Source organism: Haliotis cracherodii, unplaced genomic scaffold (assembly GCF_022045235.1).
Source record: "Haliotis cracherodii isolate W230 unplaced genomic scaffold, xgHalCrac1.p SCAF_8, whole genome shotgun sequence".
NCBI lineage: Eukaryota > Metazoa > Mollusca > Gastropoda > Lepetellida > Haliotidae > Haliotis > Haliotis cracherodii.
In genome coordinates, this window is record NW_027266341.1 from 44,848,509 (window position 1) to 44,860,637 (window position 12,129).

At 39.9% G+C, this 12,129-nt stretch overlaps 1 protein-coding gene across 1 annotated transcript in view; it reads right to left on the reverse strand.

The window, feature by feature from the left end:
* The window catches only part of LOC139449613 (uncharacterized), a 61,309-nt gene extending 50,040 nt beyond the window's left edge, over positions 1-11,269 (reverse strand). Inside the window, exon 1 of the mRNA XM_071231087.1 lies at positions 11,128-11,269. The gene's annotated coding sequence lies outside the window, so the exon portion shown is untranslated. The remainder of the gene's footprint in view (positions 1-11,127) is intronic.
* Between the last annotated feature and the right edge of the window lie 860 nt (positions 11,270-12,129).

Below are 12,129 nucleotides of genomic sequence, written 5' to 3' on the forward strand. Positions count from 1 at the left end.
ATAAGTTTGATATGTGTAGCCCATGTGACTCTGCCAGCATCATCAAGAGACTTTTACATTAAATAACATTGATGAGGTAGCCTATTTCTATCTAGAGTGATTAGTCTACAGCTGGGCCCACTTGCACAAAGCGATCTCAGCGATAAGGAAATAAATATATATAGTGATTTCATCAGGTGTATAAGTATTAAATGTAGAAAAAAAACAGAGGCCAGTTATTCTTGCTTGTCAAAACTCCTTTATCAACACAAGAATCTTTCGCCGTTCAACGGCTTTTCAGGTGTAATGAAAACTTTTACTTACATTGTAGTCCTAGGCGACGCTTACCAGTAGTATTTGTGGCGTCATAATGCATATCATGTAATAGTGACAATAGAGGGAGAAGTAAAACGTAGCCAACAGCCAACGTTATGCTTTTGACGTCATAAAGCTTATGACGTCATAGCTAGTGATAATAGTGGGAGGCATGAATACATTATGGTGTGAGTGTACAAATACACATTGAGCTGGCCAGGAGCTTGAGGTGGTGTCATTTTATAAATATTTAGGTATAGTATTTACAGCCAGACTAGTTTGGACTAAAGCACAGTCCTGCCTTGCATCACAAACAAATAAAGCCATAATGGCATTATACAGGTATCAAAAGAGAGTGGGTGATATTAATTGTACTGATCTTTTCAGGATTTTTTATGCAATGGTTACACCAATATTGTGCTATTGGTCAGAAATCTGGAGAACAACATATTATAAAACTACTGAAAATGTTCCAATAAGAATGTGCAAAGTTGGTAAAAGTACATGCAATAGTATGGTACTGGGTGAATGTGGTAGAGCTCCACTTCAGCTTACACACATGTCGCGGGCAGTTAAGTACTGGGCTCACTTTCACAAAGCGATCTTAGCGCTAAGATGATCGTAACTCCTATACTTTAGCATAGGCTTACAATAGTCTATGCGCTGAGATCGCTTTGTGCAAGTGGGCCCAGGTGTAGACTAATCACTCTAGATAGAAATAGGCTACCTCATCAATGTTATTTAATGTTAAAGTCTCTTGATGATGCTGGCAGAGTCACATGGGCTACACATATCAAACATATTCTATTTCAAATTGGGTTTGATTTTGTATGGATTAGCCAGGGGGTTGGAAATATTAACATTTTCATCAGTTTATTCAAAATAAGACTTCTTGATAATTTTAAACAAAACTGGTATTCTACACTACACTCTTCTCATATATGTGCTAACTATGTGTTATATAAGACACCTTTACATGTGGAAACATACTTATGCATTGCTATTCCTGTACACTTGAGAATCTGTTTCACAAGATTTAGATGTGTCAATTTTAGACTTATGACAGAAACAGGAAGATACACTAATATACCATACCATTTAAGACTATACCCTCATTGTTGGCTAAATGACAAATTGTACTTAGAAGACGAGATTCATGTTTTACTTGTATGTGATGCATATACCTACATGTATATTAGAAAAAGTATGTTAGTAAATACACCAGAAATGACAGTGCAGTAAACATGTTCATAAATATTATGAACACTCAAAATACGCATACAATAAGTGATCTCGGTTTACACATATTCAATGTGCAAAATATAAGAAATATGTTCAATACCACTAATATACCTATTTTCCAAGAATGCTACATACGGTATATATATATATATAATTAAATTTTCGTTGTGTTCATGGAAATTCCTGCATTCTGATTAGGTGAATTTGTCACGTGTTATTGCATTCATTTCCCAAATTTCCCTTTCTGCTCACGTGTATCGTCACGCTCAGGACATTTAGCGACTTTCATGCATATTCATTGTCCAAACTACCCTTTGAAACCGAAGGCCGAGAATGAATGAAACAGCAAACGAGCAGGCTCGCTCGACTATTTTTTCTACCGGTCGCCCCGGTTCAACTTTCATGTCTTCGGGTTTCATTTATAACCAGCATTTCTCTGTGTTTTACCGTAATCAGGGAAGTAATGTTTGAATCACGCAGTAAATGACCATGTTATTTGAAACAGCCGCCTTCTCTCGGACATATTTCTTCCGGTTCGTTACAGTCTGACGGTTGCAGTTCTTTTCGCCTGTTGCCTTAATTGACAGGTCCAATGAACCTTGTTTTAACCCCACTCTCCGTTGATTGGCTACTGACTGTGTAGGCGTGTCAAGTTATGTGCATAAATTAAACGATCACCTGATTCATGTCACGCCACTGTATGTATTCCTACACCTGGAATGTTTATCAATGTCGTCATTTTTGTCTGTTTTGATATATGCAACTGTTTTGGGCTAAACTATTGTTGATAAAACATGTTTTAAGTTGTCGAATTTAATTATAAGCATTGACTGTATATTTGATTCATAATTCAATGAACCGAAAAAAATACACAGTCAAACCTTAAATATAGATAGATAGATAGATAGATAGATAGATAAAATACAAAGGTCCAAAGATAAGCTGTATAATTTACTCAACCGGTTTCACGCATGTGATTTTCAAGAGTACAGGGGCGCGTTGCAAGCCACCAATCGCTTAGAGAAAGCAACTTACTCGCACACCCGGGGTCTGCAACAGTTCGAAGCGCTTGCGCACTCTTCCAAAATAGCGGCGCAACCACCGCTTGGTTGCCTTGACGTAATAATGATGAGCTGATCAAATTTGTGACTACTTTCAAGATGTGGATCCGACCGAGGATGATGGGGTTTCAGCTGCCTTTGCTCATTTCCTCGTTGATCCAGTCAAGAATTTCTTCTTCCGCTGTCAAAGTCAGCCGCCATTTTGATTTGACAACGAAGCGGCCTCAGGCAGCGATTGTTTCGGCGTAAAGTTAGCGCACTGTTGTTAGGCGAATCGCTGTACATCGCTTGCAAGCGATTGGCGCTTTGCAACGCACCCCAGTTATACCGTTACGCTGTTTTGACGTCACAGTGCTCTCTAACATAGTATGACGTCATAGTGCAATCTAACTTTGTGACGTTACAATAAAACAGGCGTAAGACGATAGGGCAGGCGTACGACACATACAGAAATAAGTATTGTAGTGGCAGTAAAATGTACCAAACATTGTAATTGTATAAAATAATGCAATTATTTCAGGCTATTTAATTTTGGTATGAAAGTATTAATACAGTAACTTTCTTTTATCTTTCTCAATGCACCATTGTCACATTTGTAAAACGGGAATATCACAAAAATTGCTGTTTTATTCCCGGCACACTGATCAATGTGTTGACTGAGTGGGATACACCGACAAGAGGGGTCCCTTATTTGTTGTCGGTGGACCCTCACTATATGTTTGTATGAATGTAAAATAGCGCTAAGAAATGAAACCTTTATATGTCTGTATTTTGGGCCACTGGCCTCTATACTGAATAAATTGTCTTATATTACGGCGATCTGTAAATAATCGAGTCTGAAACAGACAATCCAGTGATTAATATCATGATCATCGATCCAAGCGATTGGGATTGATGACAAACTTCAACCAAGTCAGCGAGGCTGACCACCCGATCCCGTTAGTCGCCTCTTACGACAAGCAGAGTCGCCTTTTACGGCAAGCATGGGTTGCTGAAGACCCGGATCTTCATGGGTCATAAACACTTGGAACAGATAACTGCAAACTTTCAAACAGTTTCAACACACTGTTGTCCCAAGACTTTCTAAATTTAATTGACCATAATCTGGAGACGCCCAGTTCAACTTTATCCAGAAACGAACAGTATCAATTCACTGCTTTGCGATGGGCAACATCCACAACATCTCGCCTCTTGTAGCGAAGTTAGGAGTTTTCAGGCCCACATCAAGAAAAAACGTTAAGTTCTATTTTGAACCGTGTTAATACAGCTAAACTCTCGATTCCCCCATGTGGCAGAACCGTTGAACAAAACAGGTTGAACCAGGTTATTGTACATCAAACGGAAACATCAAACGGCATTCCGCCAATAGCCTTAAACTGACTAATTATTGCGCCGGGAGCTCTTCCAGTAGATTTAGCAATTTCTTTGGTTGTATTATTAATATCATGATGTTCCTGCAGCCATATTCCTAGGTATTTACAACCAGATGCAATGTCAAAGTTATCCTCACCACAAGAGAAGCTGACATCTGATTTGGGTATATTTAATGGTCTATTAATGAACATTTGTTGTCTTTCTATTATTGATTTGCAATATCCAACGTTTACACCAATCCGCAAAACAATCTAACATCAACTTAAGCGAAAGCCTATCCGCTGCTATGAGAGCAATATCATCAGCGTATAACAATAAACTCAGCATGTTGCCGTCAATATCTACGCCACACTGCAGATGGTTAATTTCTTGCGCTAAATCATTGATGAATACAGAATATAATGTCGGGGACAAGGCGCAACCTTGTCTAACGCTAGATACAGTGAAAGTGTCAGTCACCCAACCACTGATAGATACACCTGATCATGACGTTTTATTTTCATACATTCATTTTACTGCTAAATAGAACTTACCAGTAATACCCTGTTTCAACCGTCTATACCAGAGACAGTTGCGATTCTCTCAGTCAAATGCCTTCATAGCATCAACATAACAAACAAAAGTGGGCTGTTTCATTAACCTCATGGTTTAATTACGGAATAGAGTGTGTATATGTTACAGGGAATATGTATAATCCCTGAAATTTTCAGAGAATATATTTCATGTTTGATTCACTCAGGGAATATACATAATCTCTAAATGTTTCAGATATTATACATATTCCCTGATTTAACATCGAGTTTGTTAGACATACTCAAATTACATTTGAGGCTCTCAGATGGTCAAACTTGATGCTCTATATGCTCAGCGGTGCTTCGTTTAGCGCGAAAGTCATTCTGTACTTCAGCTAATATCGCATTAGAGTCTAGCCAATAGGTAAAACGGAGATTCAAAAAATCCGAATAAAGATTACACGGAACAGATATCAATCATATACCACGATAACCAAAAGGATCCCTTACTTTAGTATCGCGCTTTCTGATCACGCGCGATAGAGACTACATGGAGACTACTGATGTCATAAATATCGGAATTGACAGACATATTATAAACATCTTCCGTGATAATCTCAAGGAATTGTTCATCAAACAAACCAGCAGAGACGGTATTGTACAGTGAACAATAGTCTCATTGCCAATACTCCAGGACAACATCCTTGTCAGATACAATCACACCATCCTTAATTACGATCATTGGCAATACCAAATTTTCCAATTGCTTTCCAAAAATCACGAGAATCTTTTACGCTTGTATTTGTCTAAAGTTTGTATATGATAGTAGCGTTTTGACTTTCCCCATAGCTTATCAAAAGATTTTCTTTCAAAAACGCACTTTTGTTTCAGTGCATTTATAAAGAGAGGAGATTCAAATTTTAACCTCTTTCCCTCACACTCACGATCAGTAACCACATCCCAAAAGGACTGCAGTGCATCACTCCAATAAAAGACTTATAAAATGACCTACCACTGGAAGTTCTAGGTTTGTATGGCAAACTCCCAACCTTATCTGATTCCATGTACAACCATGTCAAACATCCATCATATGCAACATTAGCATGTTGAACCGAGAGGTGGGACTCAATGTTACTAACAGTTTTGTTTATCATTATTAAAGAATCTTCACTTGATAAAAATCATTTGGAAAGTTGTTTAGCCGGTAAGGCTTATGAACTGATGAGGTGAAGTCTTGTCCTCAGCAGGCTTATAACATTCATGGTCGGTACAAGACCTGAATGATCAGGAACAACTTCTGGAACGTTTGCACCATTGATACACGTTGACATCTTTAGTACTTTAAGTTTCGAAAAGCCAGACAAATCTTCATGGGCAACATTATAATCAACGACTGAGCAGCCATTCTTGACTTAGGTATAGTCCTACTTGCCAGCACGACCACACACACACATGTTGCTCTCAATAAGATAGTCAAGAAAAAGATTGTCATGAGAATTATATTTAAGGTCAATTACCTCTCGTTCGTCCACAAAGTCAACTCCCTTGATGCAATACATTTTTGTTCCAATGCGAGCATTAAAATCCTCATATAATCAAATTAACCCTTCATTTTGATTTAAATACATTCGTTTCTAACAGTGTCTCGAAAAACTTTTCGCCATCATTTACTCTTCTTAAACAAGACGGTGGTAAATAACATACACACAGTATATTTACACACTCCGGATCAGCCTTAGAGACAACCAAATGATATCACCAGTATCTGAATCTACAATCACAACATCAAAGTAGGTTTAGAGAGAACCAACACCACCCGACCCTCGTTTAGCCTTAGAAATAATCTGGCGACGGTTGTTTCCATACCATGTGAACCCATCCACATAAAGGCTTTCACGGTGTCTTAAAAATGTTTCATAAACACCAAAAATATCACAATCTAGTTGTATGAGAACTCTCTCTAAATTGTTTATTAGTTGACTCGCGCCTACACCATCCGCCTGCGTTCAAAGCACCAAGCCACACTGTGTCCTGTTCTCTCCTGGCAGCCAGACGCTTACCATGGAAACGAAGATTCTTTCCTTTGCCGATCTCTGTGATCATCGTCTGCATATTAAATCGTGAGATAAGTTCATTCTGAGACATTGCGCTGTCGAAGTAAACATTCGCGAAGTCCTTATTTTCACCTAAGTTCCTTTTATACTGGAAAAGTTTCCTTTTCTGATCACCGGGTTCTGAGTACACCAAAACAAGACCCGGTTTGTTGTCGCTTCGCTGTTTACTCTCTGCACGTGCTTCACGGACATCGGTCAATTTCAACCCGTCCCTTATAACGCGGTTGACCAGTCGACATATGGTAGCAGGGTCCTTCTTCTCACGCTGGTCAATCGGTAGATTTCTCACCACAGCTTTTCAAAACGCTTCGTTGTTGGTTGTTCTGATCCCTTCAGGACATCGGGAAACTTCTTTTCCAAAGACGGATCTCTCCACCGAATCACATTTCCTAGTGAAGTCTCCAGTTGTTTAACTTTATCCGTAGCGTCATTATTTACTCCTCGAATTCCTTCTTTGTTTTCTGTCTCTTGTTTCAGCACAGCGGGCAAAGTCTTAGTCACTCTCGCTTGATGCTGACATCTTCCCGAGGCAAGGGAGTAAACTGACTCTAAAAATCGCATTCATTGTAATGAAAACGTTGCATATCCGAACAACTGTCTTCCTTGTCGTCGTCGCGCGTGTGTGTGCGTGCTTGTACAAGTCCAGACTAAGACCGATTTCATAGTGCCAGCCCAATGAGATACCATGCCGCAGTTTAACATGAATTCCCCTCTTAGACACAGTATACCCACCTGTCCTTGTCTTAGCCCCTTAATGCCGAGCGCCAGACAAGTTAACGTCTTTTGGTATGACGCGGCCGGGTATCGAACTCCGTACCTGACCGGACTGACGCTCTACCACTAGACCGCGGAGGCGAGGCGGTTTTGAACTTGATATATTCTCGCTATAAATTGATCTTATTTCGACCTTTCAAACAAGCAATCGCCGTGTAAAAAAAATGTGTTTATGAATACTTCTGACATTCCGACGTTGTTTTACTGCTTCTATCCATTTATAAGATGTTTTATTAACAACATAATCTAGTATCATGTAAGTATATGGATTATATGAGGGACCGTTAGTATTCGCTAATTAATGCCAGAAGGAAATTATCCGTTTAAGCACCTTAATGTTCAGGGGTTCATTGAAAACATAAAATTGAGTGCTGAAGTCTTAAGACCTGTTACGATTTTAAATAATTCAGTTGCAGTTTGACCTAACTTGACCTTACTTACTGAGTACATATGTACTCTTCAATTATTGGATGAAACAAAGAATGTCTGTCTGTCATCTAATGTAGGGTTAACGTTTCGAGTTCTTTTTATTTGGCAGTACATTGCCTTTGTCGCGTTTGCTGTTAATGATTTTTACAGAAACCACAAATGTTCTATTTCTGTGAAGATTTATGCCAAGGCATGTATTATAATTATCAACAATTTCCAGTATCTTTCCTCATAAATATAATATTGATTTGGTGGATTTTGCTGGGCCTCCAAAGATGATCATTTTGGTTTTGGAAATATTGACATTAAGCTTCCATTTTAATCAATATTCAATAAAGGAAACCTAATGATCTTGTAACCCAGGTTGAGTATTGTTGCATCGTCTGTACAACAGTAATACTATTAATTTAACTACACTGTGATCCAATAAATCCCTTCACACCCTCGTTATCCTACATACGGCCCATAACGAACTCGGTGGAATCAAATCTTGCTAAACCAACAATGGAGACGCCTTAATATAATGGAGACGCCTTATATATTTGCTCATACTTGGTTTCAAAAGACATTTCAACTGCATAAATTTTACTGTATGTATGGACGATAAGCAGCAAGTCATTGTAGTCATTAGCATTCATCACTTGCCAAGGAATACGTCTACAGAACACATGCTTGTTGTAAGAGGCGACTAACGGGATCGGGTGGTTAGGTTCGCTGACTTGGTTGATGCATCTCATCGTACCCCAATTGCGTAGGTCGATGCTCATGATATCAATCACTGGATTGTCTGGTCCAGACTCGGTTATTCAAAGACCACCGTCACTGAGCTGGTAATATTGCTGAGAGCGGCGTTAAACAACAAACAAACAAACAAACAAGCAAACATTCACTGGTCAAGAGCAAACGTAAATGGTGACTAAAACATCCTCATTGACACACTGTAACTTATGATGGTTCAACAGAGACCAGTTAGTTTACTAACGATATATCATTAGTTTTCGCCTACACTGTCCCCACCGTATATGTTATAATGAAAGTCTTTGGTAACGAGGAGCGGTGGGGTAGTTTCAGTGGTTGAAGCGTTTGCTCGTCACGCAGTATGGTAACAACGCGGGGACTCTATCCTTGGTGTACCCTGCCGTGACATGGTAGGAAGGAAGCGGACACTCTGATAACTCGAGCGTTTGGAGTTAAGCTATGTGTTTACTTAGACTGCGCTGTGGGACAGCGCTATCTGATATTATAATCGTGTTCTACCCGGACTCTTTCCATTATATTTTGTTTGTTTGTTTGTTGTTTAACGCCGCACTCAGCAATATTCCAGCGGTCTGTAAATAATCGATTCTGGTCCAGACAATCCAATGATCATATCGATCCACGCAATTGGGATCGATGACATGCATCAACCAAGTCAGTGAGCCTGACCACCCGGTCCCGTTAGTCGCCTCTTACGACAAGCATTTCCATAATGTACAAACAACATCTTATTTTGTGATGCATGTTGCCTGACCCGCTGTACGCCTGTGGTAATTCCTGTCGGTTGGTTGGGTTTCGTTGCTATGCGCTGCGTTGCGTTGCGTTGCGTTGCGTTGCGTTGCGTTGCGTTTCATATATTGTGGAGATAACATGTACTCCTGGGACTAAGTCCAGCCAGCAGTTTGGTAGTCGGGTGTTGGCATTATCTGGTGGTACTATCAGGTAGGACATGGTGCCATCATGTGTATGATAGCGACAACACCACCTGGTTGCATGAAATAATTCAGAGAAAATAATTTTCTTTTCACCTGGATCATTATCAGGGGTCGTGTTGAGCACTTATCCATATTACAAGTCAATGCCTGAGACATTAATCACCATAGGATATACCACAAGTGTTGCGGTGTATGTGTATTGTCGTTGCTGGCAGACAATCACTGGACCCGATCCTGAATCAGCACCATATAGATAGGACAATGAGGCCTCTCATCAGTGTTTGGTGGTTGTAAACGCTGGTTATCTCAGTTGGCATAAAATATTTCATGACGGGTGCCATCGGTGGGGCACGTTACGTTTATCATTTCGTTCTTGTTTACAGTGCAGGGCAAAGTTATATTATATCATCAGGAATTCCTGTTGTAGTTCCCAACGTAGACATGTGGACATATAACGTCGACATATAGTGTTTGTTTGTTTATGACAAGATGCCACTCCTGTATCAGGTATCATTGTTTTGACCTAAAGGCAGACCTACGTTGTTTTTAGTGTACGAGGGGTGATTGATATGTTCTGAGCCTCACATAGATAAACTTGACCTAGAGACTGAATTGTAGCCAAGGTAATGCCTGATTTATGCACTATCAAATTGTCCCGATGGAAAAGCACACATATGCTTGGCTTCCCGCGTTTCGTTATCGTAATACCACCTCATACTGACCTCCAAATTGCTCCGTGTATGGCCTCCGTAAATTGATGATTGTCATGTCAAATGCTTCTACTGTTTTCATTGTTCTTTGGACCCATGGCAGTGGTTCATCCACAGTCACAAATCGTTGTAAGAACCTTTCTGGATCAGATTCGAACAGAACGGTTTTATAAAATGTTAGAAGGTTTGGAATCCAAGGAGCTGTCACATTCTTCATTGCAAGGTTTCCGTGATAATGGAATGTGGCTTCTGAACTAGCAATACTCCCAGTCATTTGGTGGTGGTAGTAGATTCTCTCGATAATTTCACAGGCATTCCAGGAAGGGGGTTATTGTCAAGGCTCTCCCTGTCACGCTTAAACTCTGCTATCTACCTTTTTTACGATTGCAGAGGAAGGGACATCCTTCCCTCGTGTTGTACTCATATCTTTTGGCGTTGATAAGCCTTTTTTCTGCTAGTACCTGATCACTCCACGTTGCTTGACAGTGACAGGCCCCTGTTTATTATACTGGCTTGTACACAGCGAAACAACTTGTTCAATCGATTCATGTTTCATTTTATATACCTCAATTACATCATGTAATGTCAACAAAATATTTCACCATTACGCAATTTCATTCCAGATTTTCAACGATCAATGCATATAATCTTCACCGCTATTTTGCCTTTTACGCCCCATCGAATTTCGGCGGATAATCGAAACAGGTCATTCTCTGACGTTGACGTCTTATAGTCTGTGTGAGGCTCAGAACGTTTCAGTAAAACATCGTATGCGCAAGCGATGTTAGCTTACCAAGATGAAATACTTCAAATTAACAATTTTTTAATACTAGTAATGCCATTTTGACATTTGACTTTTGTTCATTTTGATTCAGTACATCCAGATGCGAAATGATGTCAATCAATTGAAAAACAACAGAACTTACCTGTACTGCGTATCTACTTCAACCTGCCAGTCACACAGACGAGAAACCTTCAACTTTATACTTTTTATACCATGTGTGCATGACTTCAGTGAGTTGACAGCAAATGCTAGAGCAGGAGTTCGTGTTGTCCAACCTGTATCACGCAGTGAGTTGAAATCACTAATTGATTAGTGGTGTTCCTGCCTGTTTGAGCTCACTGCGTAGACGACACAGCGCTCACTGCGCTCCAGTATATCAGTATCGCTATTGATCTTGTCTGATTGCCACACTCATAGACTTGGCAATACACTATACACATGATCCTTCTAAAGAATTTGAAATTATCTATGTATTGAATACTTATTAGGCATTCACGAATGGCAATTTTTTTTGTCACTGTCCAATGTTTTGAAACAGTTTGTCACTGTCCAATGTTTTGAAACAGGTTCTTGAATCCGGAAAAGTGATGGAAGCCAGCAGGAATTCAGTGTTTTCAAATATGTTTCCAATCTGCACTTTGGAAAGTAGAGAAGACGCAGCCCACTTCTCGCTCTTATATGGGGACAGCCAGCCTTCTAAATCTAGCAACCGCCTCCGTGGTCTAGTGGATAGGGCGTTTGACCGGAGAGCGTAAGGGCGGTGGTTCAATCCCCGCCCGCGTCATACCAAAAGAAGTTTAGAGATGGCACTTGTTGTTTCAATGCCTGTCACTCGGCATTAAGAGAACGTGAACGATTCGTAAAATTCTAAAACGATCAAGCCTGTGATGTTTTCCAACATCAACCAGGGGCGGTAACTCTAATTTAGTCTTAACCGTTGTCTGCCGCTCAAATCTGACAGCGCTGGACAGTTCAGCAGCACTTCAATCATGCTGCCACTGACAATCACTGCAAATAAACATTTTCTGCTGCCATATAACATTGGGTGTCTTTTTCATGATTGCATGTTCGTGAAGAGGACAGATCACGTTGGTCAATATACTAGTCAAAAAACGTTAGGGACCATGAAACGTGAATGTTAAGT